This window comes from Phyllobates terribilis, unplaced genomic scaffold (assembly GCF_046119375.1).
Source record: "Phyllobates terribilis strain yellow unplaced genomic scaffold, ASM4611937v1 Scaffold_5__5_contigs__length_657084704, whole genome shotgun sequence".
Classification (NCBI taxonomy): Eukaryota; Metazoa; Chordata; class Amphibia; order Anura; family Dendrobatidae; genus Phyllobates; species Phyllobates terribilis.
Genome location: NW_027362765.1, coordinates 49,578,231 through 49,599,194, shown reverse-complemented (window position 1 = coordinate 49,599,194; position 20,964 = coordinate 49,578,231). Strand labels below are relative to the sequence as shown.

The 20,964-nt window shown below is 41.7% G+C and overlaps 1 pseudogene; it reads right to left on the bottom strand.

Annotated features, from left to right (window-relative positions):
* Window positions 1–20,964, bottom strand: part of LOC141271436 (uncharacterized) — a 116,687-nt pseudogene that overhangs the window by 64,866 nt on the left and 30,857 nt on the right.

Genomic DNA, 20,964 nt, shown 5'->3' with positions numbered 1-20,964 from the left:
GCATTATAGGACACACTCCCCTTTTCCTCCCAAATTGGGGGGGGGGGGGGGGGTTGCATCTTATAATCCGCCAAAAAACGGTATTTAAATATGGATATGTCTCATAGAGGTGTGTTATCTTAATGGATAAGAGGATTGTTGGTAATTGCAGACATTAATCATCATTTAGTGCTCCAAACCAGGGGTGGGCAATTCATTTTCCCAAGGGTTCACAAGACAAACTGGGATCCAATCAACTAAACTTAATTTTCTACAATATTCATTGTATCGGTTTAAAAAAAGCCATAAACTATATGATTTTGATTAGCTAATACTGGTAAATCTACGATCATAAGAGCATATAAAAAATAGTCATCACAAAAAAAAAACAGATTTTTCATCTGTATTGCCATCCGTGTGACAACCATTTGATACATCAGCAGTGAATTAAATTTACAAAACCAAAGTCAGTTTTCTATGTTAATTCAATCTATCCGTAAAAATCAGATTCTACATTGTTAAGCCATATGCGATCTATTTTTTTTATACGCACACATTGACTTGACTGGGGAGCCTCATCTGAAATGCAGACGAGTGTACGTTGCGATCTTTTTCACTCGAACATTCGATCCATGTGAAAAACGTTTCGTCTGGACAGCCCAATAGCAAAACACAGACAGCACTAGAACTAATGTTATGTCAGTTTTTTTTTGTTTTTTTTTTACACAGACAACACTCAGAACAAAAATACGGTCATATGAACATAGCCTAATAATACATGGTACAATAAGCTTTATGGTATTAACAGTTAAATCAAGTAATGGAAAAATTGTGAGCATTGGGAAAAAAATGTATTGCCCACCCATTCTACATGCATGGATCCATATGGCACATGGGGGAGATCATAAAAGAGAGCACATGTGAGGGGCTCAACCGTGGGATGGACATATCATCGGTGCAACCTGTGCGGCTACACAGGGGCCTCAAGAGGTAAGGGGGCCAATTTCTACCTCCAAAGCAGGTGCAATTTTGCATTATGATGAGCTGTTGGACTGCAAAGGGCCCATATATTGTTATTGCACAGGGGAGCTTTTCTGTCTGTGTCCGCCAGTGGCTCAGCCCTTACCTCTCCAGCACAAGATATAGAAAGTAGTAAAATAACACACAAGCTCGGTGCAAAGGGGGAGGTAATGGATAACCCTTTCACACAGAAAAGTGAGAAGCACAAAAATGCATGGTGGGGAATAAAGAACAGTTTAGGGATCCACTTCACCATTGAAGAATACTATATGTGAAGACCACATGTAGTAGAGTTGAGGGGTACCTCACTCTGCTAGGCACAGTATTTATCAGAAATACTTCACTCAAGTGTTTAAGCTGTAAGGAGATATTCCGGTGAGATGCAGCTGCTACTAAATAGCGGATCTTCCAACATACAAACGGTAGTTGGCGCTTTCATCCTGCAATTAGAGGATTAAGCAAGTGCCCCATTTATTCGCTGACTAGTTGCTAGTTACAGGGTTACAATTGAAATGATAATTCTGTCAAAAATCAGTTATATGCATGTTTTTTTATGCCAGACAAGCTTTGATTTATGGGTAAAATATTTTTCGCCTCCTCGTGATTAAATTGGCTTCTCCCCTGTGTGAATTCTCTGATGTGTAACCAGATTTGACTTCCTTGCAAATAATTTTCCACATTCTGAACATGAAAAAGGTTTCTCCCTTGTGTGAATTTTCTGATGGCTAATAAGAGCAGACTTACTGCTGAAGCGTTTCTCACATTCTGAACATGAATATGGCTTCTCCCCTGTGTGACTTCTCTGATGTATAACCAGATTGAACTTACTTGTAAAGGATTTTCCACATTCTGAACATGAAAAAGGTCTTTCCCCTGAGTGAATTCTCTGATGTTTAACTAGAATTGACTTCCTTGTAAAGAATTTTCCACACTGTGAACATGAAAAAGGGTTCTCCCCTGTATGAATTTTCTGATGAAGAACAAGAGCAGTCTTATTGCTGAAACATTGCTCACATTCTGAACACGATTGTGGATTCTCCCCTGTGTGAATTCTCTGATGTATAACAAGTGTTGATTTTCGATTAAAAGAATTTCCACATTCTAAACAGGCAAATGGCTTTTTCCCTGTGTGATTTATCTGATGCACAACAAGAGAGGATTTATCGGTAAAACATTTCCCACATTCTGAACATAAAAAAGGCTTTTCACCTGTGTGAGTTCTCTGATGCCCAATGAGAGTGCTTTTGTATCTAAAACATAACCCACATTCTGAACATGAAAAGGTCTTTTTCTCTGTGTGAATTCTCTGATGTTTTGTAAGAGATGATTTTTCATGAAAACATTTGTTACATTCTGAACATGAAAATGGCTTAAATACTTGATGAATGTTTTGATGTGAAACAAGATGTTTTTTATCTCTATAACATTTCCCACATTCTGAACATGAAAATGGTTTCTCCCCTGTGTGAACTCTCTGGTGTCTAACCAAATTTGCCTTTCTTGTAAAGAAATTTCCACATTCTGAACATGAAAAAGGTTTCTCCCCAGTGTGAATTCTCTGATGTGTAATCAGAATTGACTTACTTGTAAAGAATTTTCCACATTCTGAACATGAAAATGGCTTCTCCCCTGTATGAATTTTCTGATGTGTAAAAAGAATAGACTTATTGATAAAGAATTTCCCACATTCAGAGCATGAAAATGGCTTCTCCCCTGTATGATTTCTCTGATGCATAACAAGATTGAATTTAGTGCCAAAACATTTCCCACATTCTGAACATAAAAAAGGCTTTTCACCTGTGTGTCTTCTCTGATGTCTAATGAGTGTGTCTTTGTATCTAAAACATAACCCACATTCTGAACATGAAAATTCCTTTTTCGCTGTGTGAGTTCTCTGATGTTTTGTAAGAGATGATTTTTCATGAAAACATTTGTCACATTCTGGGCAAGAATATGGCTTCTCTCCTGTGTGAGTTCTCTGATGTGTAACCAGACTTGACTTAGTTGCAAATAATTTTCCACATTCTGAACATGAAAAAGGTTTCTCCCCGGTGTGAATTCTCTGATGTGTAACCAGTCTTGATTTAGTTGCAAAGAATTTTCCACATTCTGAGCATGAATATGGCTTCTCCCCTGTGTGAATGCTCTGATGTATAACCAGATGTGTATTCCGATTAAAACATTTCCCACATTCTGGACATGAAAATTGCTTAAACCTTTGATGAATCTTTTGGTGTGTAAAAAGATGTTTTTTAGCTTTATAACATTTCCCGCATTCTGAACATGAATATTTTTTGTTTGCAGGGTGGGCTGTTTGCGCTTTATCACCTTTTTCGTGATTTTTAGTTTGCTTAATAGTCTTTGCTAGGATTTGTTTAAAACATTCAGATGATAGATCTTTGATTTGCTCTTCACATGTATGTTGTTTTATGCCACCATCTTCTACTCTGAATTCTAAAGATATCCGTTGTGCTTGGAAAGTCCTGGAACAGTAATCTGTCAAAAACATAAACTTTATTAAAAGGATTGTCCAGTTAAAACAATGAAAAACTTACTTATCAGTGGAAGTCCAACTGTTGGAACTTGTGTCAATCAGCAGAACAAGGAATTTTTATCCCCGACGAGGCACTTTTATCCTTGTTACAAAATGGAGAAGTCAGTCGGATGCCTGATCACCTCTCTATTTTTTCTCTATAGGACTGCTTGAAGGAGCTTAGGGAAGTCGAGCAGCGGTAAAGCATGTGCACTGCCAGCACATAATTTTTTACAGACCCTAAAGCAACTTACTATCATGTCGGGTCCAGGGCAATTTTGACCCGTTAGGTCTCCAAAACATTCAACTCGATTGAGTGGCGTTTCTTGTGCCGAAAACTTTCAGATTAGGGTAAAGAGACATCTTTATTTCATGGGTACACTACCTTGAACCTGACTCCTGGGTAACAATGCAAGAGGTAGACCTCAGAACCATTTCAGCTACAAAGTGACACCAGGCAGGGCTACCTTTAAATCACCAATTTTATTTGCATTAGCGAAAAGAAGCCCTGGAAATACATCTATGGCAGGTTTTGATGTACTCCCAGTGAGCAAGAGAGTCAGTTTATATGCAGATGATACCTTGCAGACGGTGATTTATCACTTGACCAAATTATGGACTTTCTACATCACTTAAGTTCCCTATCTGGACTCCAAATTAATTGGTCCAAATCCAGATAGTTACCTATAGATGGCTCCTTCTAGATTGGTGGCATAGGTACCATTATTAAGGGATTCAACCATTATGTACTTGGGTGGTCTTGGTTTCCTCATCTGTGACAGAATACATGACGCTAAACGTTGCACCACTTTTGTCTCACCTATAGTCTAAAATTAAAGGATGGAGTAAGCTCCCATTATCGACGGCAGCTACATTAAGTTTAATTCAAAGGATTCCTTTACCCAAAATATTGTGTGTTGCAGCACTCTGCATTACACATGTAGGATTATATATAGCAAACAGTGGAAAGCAGGATAGCCTTATTTGTGAAAATAAAGGCTAACATAGAGTATCCATTAGATATCGTGTGGCATCGTGGGAAGCTGGGAGCATGGCATTACTGGACATTAAGTTAAACTATTTGTTCAGTAAATTAGCTCATCACACTAGGTAGCATACATCAGAAGCAATAAGGGGTGCAGACATTTCCCATATGTCCCCATAACAAGGGATATTCGCATCTATTGAATCTCCTGTTTTGTGGTGTGTGAGGCAGTGATCCATCTTTGGAGGCCCCAGTCTTTTGGCATTCATTGTTGGTATGTAAAGCAATGAAGGGACTCTTCAAGATAGTTGGCATTGATGCACATACTCCCCTTTGGCACAATGAGAAAAGGATATCCCTCTCTGGGGAATTGGTATGGAAGAAACAAGCGGTGTTGCCTATATCCCAGGTATATACAGAAGTAGGGGTATTGGACAGTTTTGCAAACTAGCTATGATCTGCAACATGCCCAGATTTTTAATTACCTATGTTTCAACAAGAAATGAGTGTATAGATGTGTGCAAAACCATGGAACTTGCCTACCTTTACCGAGTCAGAGCTGGTGCTTCACCCTCCTAAACTGATAACCATCTTTTAATCAATACTTCTTAATAAATCTATGGATTTTTCCCTTATTTCTTTAAGGCAGAAGTGTGAGGAAGATGTGGGACAATTAACAGAAGAGGAGTGGGAGGAGGCAATAAATTAGTTTCTTCAAATCACAATGAAAAGTCTTCGACAACTACACTGTGTTCCAAATTATTATGAAAATAATATTTTCTCAGATTTTCCCAAATTACCTATATGAATTGCAGTCATTGTAATTTTCCAGTCAAATAACTATTAGAGTACAATTGAAAGGTTTTTGTACAAACTGCCTATGATAACAGTATATTTTTTAAAAAAATAAAAAACTCAAACTGCACTCAAAACGCATGTTCCAAATTATTATGCACAGCAGAGTTTTCAACCTTTTCATTTTAATAAAGAACAAAAAAAATGGTCATTTTTGAAATTATAAGCATTAGCAGGTTATTACAAACTGAAATCAAACAGTTTTCAACTCAAAACTTTATTCTAGGTGATGTTACATTTGCATATAGGACCCCTTGTTCGAAAGGAGCTTCTGAACTCTCTCGTCCATTGAATTTGTCAGGTTTTGGATGGTTTCTGCTTTAATTGTTTTGCATGAGGACAGAATACCCTCCCAGAGCTGTTGCTTAGATGTGAACTGCCTCCAGCCATCATAGACACTCCTTTTGATGATGCTCCAGAAGTTCTCAATGGGGTTGAGGTCAGGGGAGCATGGGTGCCACACCATAAGTTTGTCCCTTTTATGCCCATAGCAGCCAGAGATGCAGATGTGTTATGTGCAGCATGAGACGGTGCATTATCATGCACACACGTCAAAATCTACAATAGACTACCTCAAAAGGCGCAAGCTGAAGGTTTTACAATGGCCCTCACAGTCCCCTGATCTGAACATGAATGAAAATCTGTGGCTAGACGTCAAAATAGCAGTGCATGCAAGACGACCCAGGAATCTCACAGAACTGGAAGAATTTTCCAAGGCAGAATGGATGAAAATCCTTCAAACAGGAATTGGAAGACTCTTATCTGGCTGCAAAAAGCATTTACAAGCTGTGATACTTTCAAAAGGGGGTGCAAATAGGTACCCTACCATGCAGGGTACCCACACTTTTGCATCGGGCCATTTTCCTTTTTTTTTTTTTTTTTTTTTTTATGTAAAAGATGACAAAAAATTTTTTTTTTGCCTAAAATACAAAGGAAATGTGTCCTCTTTAATTTTAGCGCGGTAAATTTTGACTACACCTATTTACCATTACGGTCTCGCTGTCCTGGGACAGTTTGGACCTATGGATTTTCGTTTTTTGTCCATTTATTCATAGATATAGCAGACATAACTTTATAGCTTCATTATATGAGTTATTGCTTTTTGTTTCTGCAAGGCCATGTTCACACTGTTGCATAAAATACTGTTTATTTTTTTTCTGCAGGTGTCCGCACCAGTGATGAGTGAGTGTGTTTGCCACTGCTCGATATTCGATTGAGCACCGGAGTGCTCAGGCACGCTTGGTACTCCATCGAGGATCACGGATGCACCAAACGCCATGCTCGAGTCCCAGCCCTGCATGTTTGGCACCTGTTAAACATCTAATGAACGTGCGGGGAAAGCCTGTCATGCATGGTAATGCCGTAGTAATGTTGGCTACTGCCATTACTGTGATTAGCCGGTCACATTGTGTCATGGGTCTTATATGAGACATGGTGACACAATGCTCAGCACAGTGTTCAGGCAGCAGTTCAGGGAGAGTTGTTATAGGAGGGAGAGCGTCATTTAGAGCAGGGATATAGTCAAGATTTAATAACATTGCTATAGGAGTACTTGCATACAGCAGACACAGAGGCAACCTCAGCTCACCCAGGGCAGGGTCTTCAATGCACGGTAATTTGCAGTCTGTCAAGGAAAAATTAGCTAAAGAAGAAAAAATCCAGCAAAGGGAGGAAATCCATAAAAACCTGAATGGTAATAAACCACAGCAAACGCATTTCAGACGTAGTCCTTATTCATGGACTACTTCTGAAACGCATTTGCTGTGGTTTACTGTCACACAGTTTTTATGGATTTCAAGATTTTTTCAATAAACTTCAAGTTTTTATGGATCTCCTCCCTTTGCTGGATTTTTTTCTTCCACTTGTATACTGCGACTGCAGCATTAAAACAACAGTCCTTTTCAGGACTAAATATTTTCCTTTCTGTAGTAAAATCGCATTTTCCTGCATTCAGTGGAAGGAAAGTTTAGGATTAGACGTATCTAGGCAGTGTTTAATATTACTATTGCAGTACTAGCATACCACCGCTGCTGCTGCACCGTTAAAACAACAGTTCTTGTCAGGGTAACATAATTGTTTTCCCTATAAATATCGTAAAAAGTTTGCAAGCATATATACCGGATTTAAAATGCACAAGGTATGCAGTAAGGAACAGGGAAGTGGACGTGCCACTAATGGTGCCCGCATAATTGGTGTCCGGTGCTCGGCAGAGGCCGTGGAACAGGTGAAACGGTTACTGTTCTGGGAGCACAACAAACATGTTTATCCATAAAACCTAGCTTCCTGTCCTACTTTGCATGGGGGTGCGAAACACCACTCTTGAAGCCAGAACAGTGCACACAGGTGGTAGCAGATAATGCTTCCAGAATGTTTCCCAGCACCACCCTGTCTTCCACAGTCCATTCTCTCTAGCCAAGAGCCTGGACCACATAATCCTCACCCTGATCCTCCTTCCTCCCCACCATGGCAAGTGCCAGGAGACAAGTGATCCCACACTTGGACACTCCGAGGAGCTCTTTACATTTCCATTTATTGATAAAGTTCATATTAGTTCTCATCCCGTTTGGTTCCCTTACTAAGAAGAGGTGAGTGTAAACTAAACCTCAATCTTAAGTGGGGTAGGACACATGAGGTTTGTCAATGAAACCAGGTATTCCAAGCCAGTCTCCCATGCTGGTACTTGCAAGACCTCAAACTGCATGACGTCTGCAATCTGACGAGGGCAGGCACGCTCAGCCCAGAATGGCCATTGATTTTGAAGGAGAAGGATTCTAGCTTCAACCTGTTTTTCATTATATCAAGGGTCCATGGATCTCCTTAGTTTTGTAAACTGTTTAAATCTTCTACCTCCAGGCACGGTTGCCAATCATCCAGATACTCCAGGACTGTCTAATAGTCCATAAAAACAGGGCACCTTTCAGCCCTGTCTGTTGAAAAAAAAATTACCTGCCCAGATCACCAAAAAAAACCTCATGCACTAACAGGAAGCAGCAGCCCTCAACTGATAAATGCAAAACAGGTGCAAAATACCGATGAGACAACCACTCACAACCTACTAATTTATTGATGGGATGATTTACTGCTCAGTATTGAAATTTCACACAAGCAAGGCTTGTATAGGGAGCTGGTCGCACACATCTAATGCCAATGTCTGGCTTATAGCCTATAAATTACTGCCATAATATTAGATTAGGCAGGCAGCCCAGCAATTTATGAGTATACTCCACTGCAGTATCAGAATTATGGGCCATAGACATGTATCACTTATAGCCGTATTGATGATTTATGGTTTACCAATATGTCCGTAAAAAATATTCATTCCATTTTGGTTATGGGAGAAACATTGTTATGTATATACTTCCCCCTATAGGATGTACTGGAAGCTTCCTATCTCTCTGAAGTTTTTTTTTGGCAAATGATAAAGGCCCAGTTGACCTGCTCAGAAGTCGTCAAAACTGTCGCACGTCCACTTGCACAGTCTGCTTCATTTGCTCAGTCAGTTCTTTAGGGTATTACAGATTTCTCCTTCAATCAACTGCTTAATTGATTAACCTGGACTTAGTTTCAGCAGCAATAGTCTCTTAATACAGTTTAGAGATCAGTATAAGAGACACCCAGTTTAGATTTCCAAAATTGCTCCCTTAACTTTTGTCAAGTCTAATGCCTTTCAAGGCCTATCCTCCTAAACATTAATATAAACAAATTGCAGGAAGAAATTAGTTTTATGGCCCGCAGCCAATCACCCACAACATCCCTAATACCAAAGTGGATGGGGTAGCCAGGACACTAATAACTTCGCCCGGACTATCCAGTGTCAGAAAAAAGTATCCATAAATCATCATGCCTGTTCTCTTAAGGGTAGTACAAATTGTCTCATTGGCTACTATCTCCTTAATACACATTTCACATAGATGCTTAGTGAAGGAGGATTCCAGTTTGAATTTACAAACTGCACATTCCTTAAACCTTAGTTTAGGCTCTCTCAGGCCATTTGCCCTAGAGCATTAATATCAATACATTAGGAATGAAGGAGTAAAGGGGGGTTTGGCACACAGCCACTCGCCCATACCATCCTTCATACCATAGTGGATGGGGCAGTGGTGTCATGGTTCACTTCGCCTGGACAATCCATCAGGTCAGCCGAAGTGTCCATGGAGAGATCTAAACTTAGTAGATGATCCTAAGTGTAGTCACTTGAAGGAGCCCATGTAGTCCGGATGAATCCTGATCCATGGAGACCAACCACGCCCTGAGACAGTGGGTCATGTTCAGGTATCTAAAGTTCCAGTGTGCTCAGGCAGTGACGTCAGCCAACCACCATCCCCGGTTTCTAAATGGGCTCTCCTGGAGCGGGGCGTGTTCCTGACGGGAAAACTACCCTTTACCAACAGCCCCGTGGGAGGGCAGCTTAACGTTGGGCAAAGAAAACTATCCTCAGCTGATCCCAGCCAGCTTCACAGGATTCTGCCTCTAGGACAGGAAACCACTGTAGAATGGTGGGAGGCTCCATCTTTTTGTACACATAGGTTTCCTGTCCAGTGAGGCAGACCCTCTCTCATGGTGTTCTCATGTGTGAAGGGAAAAACACAGTTGTATTTTTAAGTGCAGAATCAAAGCTTTTATGTATGATAAAAAAAACAGTAACAGTGCCACTTCACATCTGCACCAATTGCGCATCAGGTAAGATAATGATTTTTTAGTAATTTTGTAGTTAAAATAAAATCTGACTTTTATTTTACCCTCAGAACACAGGCTTATAGAAATGCACAAGTATACAGAGATGTAGCTTGTGACAGAGTCACTGGTATTATATGGGAGGGGAGGTATGTGTCACTCAGGATGCTCTCCTGTGTGAACTAAGACCTACTGAATTTCTGCCAGCATGTTATATGCTGGGGGATAACTCTTTTAAAGGATGTGGTTTTATGGGAATGACGTAGAGATGGGAGGGAAGTCATTCCTCATACCTCCCCTCAGGGTGTGGCTGAGCAAGCTTTAAATGTTCAGTCCTGTTTTTTTTTTCTCTGTGTTGGGTTTGGAGAGGAAAGGTCTCCAGATTGGACAGCCATAGCTCAGGAAGGAGCTGAAGGCTGGAAATAACCTGTGAGGGTGAACCGCACACACATGTATGGACTGTGCTTATCTTTTGTTTTGTTGTTTTGCCAGTAAGGCCGTGTTTATTTGTGCTGGAGTTGCAGGGCTTTATGCCATATAATAAAGCCTGCAGAGAAAACCTGGTTCCTGAGTCTACTTCCAGAAGTGGCCGAGCGAGTAATCCTACCACAAGCTCTATTTACCAGTACAACTTGCTTGTAATTTAGGACAGTACAATGCACGTTCAAGTAGAGAAAATTCTCCAATACTTGACAGTGCAGGCTTTAGGGAGAATGGGTCCTTACTTGTAACCTTGATTGCACTACAAAGTGAACAATTTTTATTGTCTGATACTCTATGAGAATGTCCAGTCAGTATGAGAAAGGTTCAACCATAAGAGATATTTCCCTCAGATCTTGGTATCAATAATATCAACAGATCCAAATATTTTGGTATATGTGAGCACTTCATTAAGGTACAGCCTTTAAGTGCACAACAGAAATATACCAGAAATATTCTAGAAATGACAAGAAGGTAAGAGCTACAATTGTCTACTAACCACACCTTCCATTTTATCTTCCCACAATTACTTTTACACACAATGCTTACATATGCCATTACAGTCATTACTCCACCAATCCACTTTCCTTCAAAGTCTCAAAACCCACAAATTAAATATTTATTTCTTCTTCCCTTTTACCTCCCCACTTGACCACATTTGCAGAACTGCTACTAAACCTCACACCACTCCTTCTAAAACCAATAACAAGCCGGTCACTCTCCTCCTCCCACTTGTTTGCTCTCTTTGCTTCTCCTCCTCCCAATCTTGGAGCTTCTGAGCTAATAGCCCCCTTATATATTCCTTCTATTACTCCCCAAAATCTAGTAGAAACTACCGCAACCTCTCCAACATAAAGCCCATTCACTTGACCCCCACTTTGTCACCAACTCTCTCTGGATCACTATGGACCGCACGTTCTATCAGCAATGAGCACCATGTCATTCAAGACCACTTTACCTCTGGCATCCTATCCTTCCTTGGACTCAACCAAAACATTGCTGACACCCTCCCACACAGCCTCCCCTGCCGCGTTGTGTTATGGTGGCCTTAACTTCAACCACGCTTCTTGTCCTAGCAATAGCCAAGTTAGAGGAATTGGTCTTCTTTCTAACAACTGTTCTTTTAACCGAATCCCACTTCTGCCCTTCCTTCTTTTGAAATTTACTCTCTCCGTATCCACTCTCCCTCCAACCTCCAAGTGGCCATCATATATAGCTGCCCAATCCTGGCCACTGCCTTTATTGACCACTTCTCTTTCGACATTTCCAACATCATGGGTGACTTCAACATCCCCCATTGACACCCACCATTCGGAGGTCCCCAAAATCATGTCCCTTGCTTCAACCTTTCGTTTTACGCAACAGTCCTCCACATCCACTCACATAGACAGACATAAATTAGACCTCATCTTCACCTGCTTCTGCTCCCTAACCTCACCTCTCCCCCAACTGATCACCATTTACTCATTTTCTCGTCCCTGACCTTTTCACGTGCTCTTCCCCACCCCGAGTCCAGCTGCTAGCGCACCCCAACAGAAGCCTCGCACACCTAGACATTCACACACTCTCTGACTCTCTTCTACAGCTGTCCTCCATATCTTCACTCCAAGACCCAGACACAGTCACCATTCTCTACAATGCCACGCTAGCATCAGCTATTGACTCTGCCACCACTTTTGTGCATGGCAGAATGCAGCAAATCAATAGACAACCCCAGCACACCAACCTCACGTTAAACTTTGGCAAGTGTCTGGGGTTGCGGAGAGGCGCAGGAAGAAAACGGCCTTGCAGGAAGACTTCAACCTCATTCAAACAACTTTCACATTCATGTCAGCCCTCACCTCTGCTAAACAGGACTACTTCACAACCATCACATCTCCTCTATCCCATAATCCCAGATATTCAACACTTAATTCCCTTCCCCACCCACCATTGCCCCATGCAACCTCCCTTATTTCTGTAGAAGACTTTACCGCTAGTGATGAGCGAGTGTGCATTGTTAACTCTTTCGGCGAGCACGCTCGGGTCCTCGCCGAGTATTTGCGGCGTGCTTGGCCTCTATGCTATTGTCGCCGCGGCTGCATGTGTCACGGCTGTTTAACAGTCGTGACACATGTAGGGATTGACAGTTTATTTAGCAATCCCAGCATGTGTCACAGCTGTCTAACAAACAGGCAATCCCTACATGTGTCACAGTTGTATACTTAACACTGAACCCACCATGAACATCACTAGAGGGTATAATGGAGTCTCTGACACAGTGATGCTTAAAATTACAATTTTTTATTGAATCATGGTTAAAATTTATTACAAAAAAAGGTTAAAAAAGATTAAGCAGGAAATTCCAGCTGCCCAAGGCCATAGAAATAGGCTCCGTCCAGTTGTTAAACATGTAAAATACATAGATCCCAGATATGGAGAATATAAACAGTATGGCTCCCTTATTACTTTCCCCTATCAAAACCAATAAGTGCTGCCTATAAATAGTTATTAACTATCTAAAGTGCAAATGCAGATAAAGTACTAGTGCCAGCAGCAAATGGGTGTTACCTACACGTCCCTCTGTAACAATAGTGGGATAGAGAGTAAATGGTGGTCCTATGGGACAAACATAATGCTGCCTTCTAATAATAAATAATCAATACAAATTTATGAAATATAAAGGTCAGCAGCAGTAATATCATAAGCTACATGCCCTGATATGTAGAACCCAGCGGTAGGAATCAGAAGGGAAAGATAAGGAGCAATGTCATAAACCAGTCTAATACTTACAACAAATGGAGGAGTGTGTGTCCCAGTGACCCTGGTGCTGCACCCTGACGATGCCGTTTCGCCACGCTTCTTCCAGGGGGCGTTCAACTGCTGTTTAACAGAAGTGACACATGCACCCGCAGCAACACTAACATAGATGCCGAGAACGCCGCAAATATTCGGCGAGCACCCGAGCGTGCTCTCCGAAAGAGTTAACAATACAAGCTAGCTCATCACTATTTGCCGCACATTTCAAAAACAAGACCGACCAAATCAGGCAAGTTCTTACTGCTCAACCACCAAAACCCCTCCATATAACAGACCAATGCTCTCCCCCATAACATTCCTCCCAAACATCACTGCTTACTGATCTCTCCAAATCACACTTCACTATTTGTACACTTGACCCTATCCCACCTCCTCATCATGCTTATCCCGGCCTTAACCTATCATTAACTTCTGATATCTTCCCTGATGATTTCAAACATGCCACAATCACCCCTTTCCTTAAGAAGCCATCCCTTGACTCAACCCCTATATCCAGCTATCGCTCCATATTGCGGTTATCGTTTGCCTTTAAACTCTTCGAACAACACATCCACATCAAACTTTACTTCTACCTCTCATATTACTCAATCTTCGACAACCTAAAATTTGGCTTCCATTCCCGCCACTCCACCGAAACTGCCCTAACCAAAATTACTAACGATTTAATTACCACCAAAGTTAAAAGAAAATTCTCTATACTCCTCCTTCTAGACTTGTCCTCTGCCTTCGATACAGTTGACCACTCTATCCTACTACACATCCTCTGTTTCCTTGGCATCAAAGACCTTTCCCTCTCTTGGATCTTCTCATACCTCACTAACTGCACAATTAGTGTCTCTTATTCCGATATGACCTCCTCATCCCTCCCTCTCTCTGTTGGTATCCTTCAAGGCTCTTTCATGGGACCCATACTCTTCTCCATCTATACCTTTGGTCTGGGACAGCTCAAAGTCCCATGACACTCAGATCTACCTCTCTGGCCCAAACATCACCTCTCTGCTGCCCAGAATCCAAGAATGTCTATCAACCGTATCATTCTTCTTCTCACCAGGGCTGTGGAGTCGATAAGCCAAACCTCCGACTCCACGACTCCGACTCCCTCATACATGGCTCATGTTTAAGTGATAAATTTACTGTAGCATAGATTCATTTCCGCTAAAAGTTTAGATCCTTAGATCAGGAATAGGACAGACATTTATAGGACATTTCATAACTTTCCCAAATTCTTATGAAAAAAATATTCCCCACAAACTGCATTGAACTACTGTACCCAATTTATTATATATTTTAGGAGTCGGAGTCCGGCCATTTTATAACGACTCCAACTCCACAGCCCTGCTTCTCACCGCTCTTCCTAAGACTTTTGTGGGCAAAACAAAACTCATCATCTTTCCTCCATCCCACTCAAGCCACTGTCATGCAAGGTGAGGGAAAGACTAAGTGTAACACGAAGGGAAGATGGTGGGGGGGGGCAAACACTAGGGAAAGGGGGAGTGGAGACCCCTAGGCAGATCTAATTTTACCCTGCCAACCCTATCTTCCCTATATGGGTTCCACACCTATCGCCAAGATGGAACCTAAGCCCTGAATGTCCCTAGAGCTTGGTCCTAGATAGGAAGGGGACAGGGTGAGCATTAGTCAAGCACCACTACAAGCTAAAGACAACAAGGTAGACAAACAAAGGGGATACACTTAGCGTTATCTCTCTGGTGTCTTCTCAAGCTAACTGTCCTCCAAGGGCACCAGAGAACAAAATAGCAGACTGCTAGTGCTCCAAGCCAACACAGAGGTTCATAGAACTATCACCGACGACTCTCTAGAGAAACTGAGACTATTTAACTACCCAGCAAGGGTAAAGGAAGAAGGATAAGCTACAAATGCTTCTCACTAAATTAGAATATCATCAAAAAGTTAATTAATTTCAGTTCTTCAATATAAAAAGTGAAACTCAAATTATATAGAGTCATTACAAACAGAGTGATCTATTTCAAGTGTTTATTTCTGTTAATGTTGATGATTATGGCTTACAGCCAAGGAAAACACAAAAATCACTGTCTCAGTAAATTAAAATACTTTATAACACCAGCTTGAAAAATGATTTGAAAATCTGAAATGTTGGCCTACTGAAATGTATGTTCAGTAAATGCGCTCAATACTTGGTCGGGGTTTTTAACTCCTATGCTAGAATGTGTCAATTAGCAGCAGGAGGGAGATCGCCACTGGGTCTTAAAGGAAGAAGGATTAAGAAGGTGTCTGCAATGCCAAGCGCAGTGACCTTCTACAGCCAGATCCAGAGCGACTGTCTGTTAAACCTGACACACACTCGTGACAGGTGTCTGCTCAAGCTAAGTGTATCCCCTTTGTTTGTCTACCTTGCGGTCTTTAGTTTGTAGTGGGTTTTGACTAGTGCTCACCCTGTCCTCTCCCTATCTAGGGCCAAGCTCTAGGGACATTCAGAGTTTAGGTTCCTGCTCGGCGATAGGTGTGGAACCTATATAGGGACAACAGGGTAGGCAGGGTGATATTAGATCTGCCTAGGGGTCTCCACTCCCCCTTTCCCTAGTGTTTGCGCTTCCTCCCTCTCTTCCCTTCGTGTTGCACTTAATATTTCCCTCAACTTGCGTGACATTTGCCTAAATGAGAAAAAATATAACTGACATGTGGTTTTATTTGTGTGTTTTTTTTCTTTTTGGGGTGTGTTTTTTTTTGTCTCTCTCCCTTGGTTCATGGATCCCGTTGCAATGCTGGCAGAGCAGCTGCACAAGCTGTCTCTAGAGGTGACTGACCTACGCTATGAGGTTCAGCAGTAGCAACAGCGGCTGCAGGTCTCTAATGTTGGGGTCTCTGCGGGTAGGCCAGTCCAGCTTGAACCCAAGGTTGCCCTCCCGGACAGGTTTTCAGGACGTAGGGACAAGTTTTTTGTGTTCATGGTAGCTTGCAAACTGTATTTTAAACTTCGTCCTTACTCCACTGGAGAGGAGGAGCAGTGAGTGGGAATAGTGATCTCACTACTGCAAGGAGATCCTCAATCCTGGGCTTTCTCCTTGCCCAAGGGTTCGTTTTGTCTCCAGTCTGTACGTTTTGATACACACCTTCGGGACAGGTGGGTGAGACCACCTTCTCCAGAGCCCCTTTTTCAGGGTAATGCCCCTTTGCCGGGGAGAGCGGTCTGGGGGTGAGCCAGTACTGGGGGAGGTGGAAAAACCCATACAGTTACGGGGTGCCTCTGCATCGTTTCCCCTGAGATCTGGAAAAAAAAGGGCGTGTGTTTTTTTTGTGTAAAAAAGGGACATTTTATTGGGGCCTGTCCCTCGATTCCTAAGCAAAAGGAAACCCGATTAACCCTTGGTATTCTGTAGTTGGATAATCAAGTGGTGCGTTTATCCTCAACCTGCAGTTCTCGGTTTGTCCTGACAGCAGAGGTGGTGCTAGAGAGCAAGATGGAGAAAATTTCTGTGTTTGTTAACAGTCGAGCTGGAGTCCGCATGGTTGATGCTGAGTTTGTGAGAACTCATGATCTTGCTTGCTGTACTTTCATTCCCATCCCATCTTCGCCACAGCCTCAGCGCCACTTGCACAGAAAGCTTTAACTCAGATTGTACATAATGTAAGACTGAGGGTGGGGTCGGTTTATCGTGAGATAATCCCTTGCTATGTCCTGGACGGTCTTCCCACCCAAATTGTACTGGGTCTACCCAGGTTGGTGAAACATCCGTTGGTGGATTCGCAATCCAGAGAGATCAAAAACTGAGAAGATTACAGTCTCTACAGAGACCTTATCAGCGTTTCTGTCTGGTTTTGAGGATGTTTTTTTCTGAGAGGGGGTGTCAGGATTTGCCTCCTCATTGTGCATATGACTGTCCTATTAACCTGACATATGCTAAACTACCAAAGTCCAGACTGTATAATCTTTCTGGCCCTGAGAGACAAGCCATTAAGGATTTCATTGCGGAAAGTCTGGAGAAGGGACATATCAGACCCTCATCTTCACCTGTGGCTACAGGGTTCTTTTTTGTGAAGAAGAAAGATGGCGGTATCCGTCCCTGTTTAGATTTCTGGGAATTAAATCAAATTACCATTCGAAATCCATACCCTCTTCCTCTGATTCCAGATTTGTGCAGCCAGGTTGTGGGAACTAAGGTGTTCTCCAAGTTGGATTAAAGGGGAGCCTACAATCTGGTTAGAATCAGAGAGGGGGATGAATGGAAAACAGCGTTCAATACCCCAGAAGGGCATTTCGAGAGTCTGGTTATGCCTTTCGGTTTGACCAATGCACCTGCGGTGTTCCAACATTTCATTAATGATATTTTCCATCATTGGGTGGGCAGGTTTGTGGTGGTCTAACTGGATGATATTTTGGTTTACTAACCTGATTTTGAGACACATCAGGGGTATGTTAAACAGGTGCTTCAGATATTAAGGGATAACAAACTATATGCCACACTAGAAAAGTGTGTTTTCGCCACCCAGGAAGTGCAGTTTTTGGGGTACCTGTTGTCATCTTTAGGTTTTCGGATGAATCTGGAGAAGATCTGTGCTGTCCTTGATTGAGACCGTCCCGAGAACCTGAATGCTCTACAGCGTTTTCTGGGTTTTACTAATTTTTACAGTAAATTTATCCAAAATTATTTGGTAATTGTGAAACCTCTCACTGACATGACAAGGAAGGGGTCTAATCTTTCTAAATGGTCGGATGCCACCCTGCAGGTTTTTTCTTCCCTAAAGAGTTGTTTTGCCACTGCTCCTATACTAACTGCTAACCTGTTTCCTTCCCCATTATCTTGTAAACTGTGAGCCCGCAAACGTAAGCCCCTCTCATTTTTCTACCAGTCCGTAATTGTTTCTCTGTCCATTGTGTGACAAAGTCACTGGAAAAGTACTGGAGGGGAGATATGTAGCACTGAAATTGTTAGCTCCGGTAATTAAACATAGGAAAAAAGTTCCAGCACACGAAGGAAAGAGGGGTTAATCAGCCATGTTTAGTGCTAGGGTGATTAAACACCTATAGAGAGGGAGGAGGTCAGATGATAAATTCACAGCCTTTTAGAGCATTTGGTGTGGGGTGGGTCTGGAGCTGTTTTTGTAATGTGAAGGAAAACTAAACCTTGGGTTGTTTGTTCCTGAAGTGGGCGGTTACCCATGGAAACAAGGACTGTGCCATATGGTATGTTTTTCCTGTTAGGCCAGGAAGGCCGTGTTTGTTTTGCTAATGTAGCCTTGGTTTATGCAGGTCCCTTAATAAACCACAGAAGATTTAAAGAGACAGTGTTCCTGTGTCTACCTCTTTGTGCAACCAAGTAAGCCGATCTACCAAAATTGTGATTTATATTTGTATGTAAACCCTTTTCACATGTGCAGAACCATGGAAACAATGGTGCTCTAAAAATAAATAATGTTTTCCTAAAGTCTACACATTATTTATACCAGTAGAAAAGCAGCAAGCTTGGACATACTTTATCCTTTTTCTTATTTTTAAGGTTACTCCTGTTCATACATCTGAGGAAATGGCTTTCGCAAAACTCTCATAGATTAAATCCCTCCACAATTTCAAAATCACATAGCTGCGTTTCAGACAACCTATCGAGACACGATAGCTTCTATTTGTAAGTAGAATCTGTGACTTCTCTGCTTTTAGTGGTTCTTACTCACCTGAGTCATCTGTAGAAATCTCTTCTTTACACTGCACATCACTTATCACATGACCGCTGGTATTTTCTTGTTTACAGTCCTGTGGAAGAAGAGGACGGGGACATCTCTCTGGTGTTGTCCTTTTACTGGATAGAACTGGAGGAAACACATACAGGGACTGAATTCATTCATTACAAACAGATCATTATATTCCATGTACATTTAGTAATGTCTATTACCTGGTGATGTGAGGGGCTGGGGAACCTCCATCATGACGTCCTTGTACAGATCTTTGTGTCCTTCTAAATACTCCCACTCCTCCATGGACAAATAGACAGTGACATCCTGACACCTTATAGGAACCTGACACATACAAAGATACAGTCATGACCCCCAATACCTTCACAGCATTTCTGTATAATGTCCTAGCATTCCCAGCAGTGTTACCTCTCCAGTCAGCAGCTCAATCATCTTGTAGGTGAGTTCTAGGATCTTCTGGTCATTGATGTCCTCATGTATCAGGGAGTGAGGTGGAGGCCCCGTTATTGGGCTCAGGGGTCTTCCCCATCCCTCTGATATAGGGCCCTGACAGCGCTCACTAGAGGTCTTCTTCACTACTGTGTAATCCTGGCATTAGAAAGACAAATTAATAAATCTCACTACAGACACCTCCCCAGTTCTGTCCTTATAATATTCCCATACATAAGACTGATGTAATGGGACGTCATCAGAATCTCTCACCTCTCCAGTAAGCCGGAAGAGGATCTCTAGGGTGAGGTGTAATATCCTCTCCTCCATCTTGTCCCAGTCTCGATCCATCAGAAAAGTTCTCTTATATAGAAGATCTCCACTGAGAGGAACTGATATTGTAGGGACCTGAATGGGAAGAAGATGAGCCAATGTAAAATTATAAAGAATTACTGGTGATAAGAGGAAACATATGAGGAGATATAACATATAAATGTTTACTACCACTAAAATTTTGGAGAATATTCCCCAAAATTTTGATCTGCAATGAGTAAATTCACACATTAAGAAGCCTCAAATTGCCTGGAAAATATCAGTAGAACATTGCGAGTTTCCCTAGGAGTCAACTGAACATGTTTGGTCTTTAGTAATGTAACCACAGCCTATTAATATCCAAATAACTTCAACTTATCTGGCTAGTGGAAGACGGATAGAAGCCAGAGGTAACCAACATCATATTGAACAACATACTGCAGTATCAGACTTTTCAGGCTACCTAACAGTCAAAGTATTTCTCACATCCTCGGCATGAATATGGCTTCTCCCCTGTGTGAATTCTCTGATATGTATCCAGTTGACTTCTTTGTAAAGCACTTTCCACATACTGAACATGAAATTGGCTTCTCCCCTGTGTGAGATCTCAGATATATAACAAAATATGATTTAGTGCTATATTGTTTCCCATATACTGAACATGAAAATGACTTATTTGTGTTAATTCTCTGTTGTGAGATATTTGAATTAATGTTATAATGTTTCCCATATTCTGAAAATAAAACTAACTCGAACTCTATATACATTCTCTGATGTGCAACAAGATTTGCCATAAATGGAATCTGTCAGCAGGTTTTTGCTGTGTAATCTGAGGATAGCATAATGTAGCAGCTGAAACACAGATTTCATGGATGTGTCCCTTATTAAGCTGTGTGCTATTTTTTTCCCCATACAATGAAGGTTTTATCTCCAGAAAATTATCACTGCTAGGACCACAGTGCATAGGAACCCTGGTCAGGCCATGCCCCCTCTTCTGATAAGCAGCTTACTGTCAATAGACAATGTACACAGAAAGCTGTAGTGTGGAGGGGGGGGATTAGCTTTCTGAGCTCTGCTACATGCTACATCTAAAATCTGTGTCAAAACTGATGCACCCAGTAACTGATACATCGTTAGAATCAGGGTCTCTTGTCCTACATAATGCTGTTCTCAGATGAGGTAGCAAAAACCTGGTGACTGATTCCCTTTAAAACTGAAATGATTCTCATTC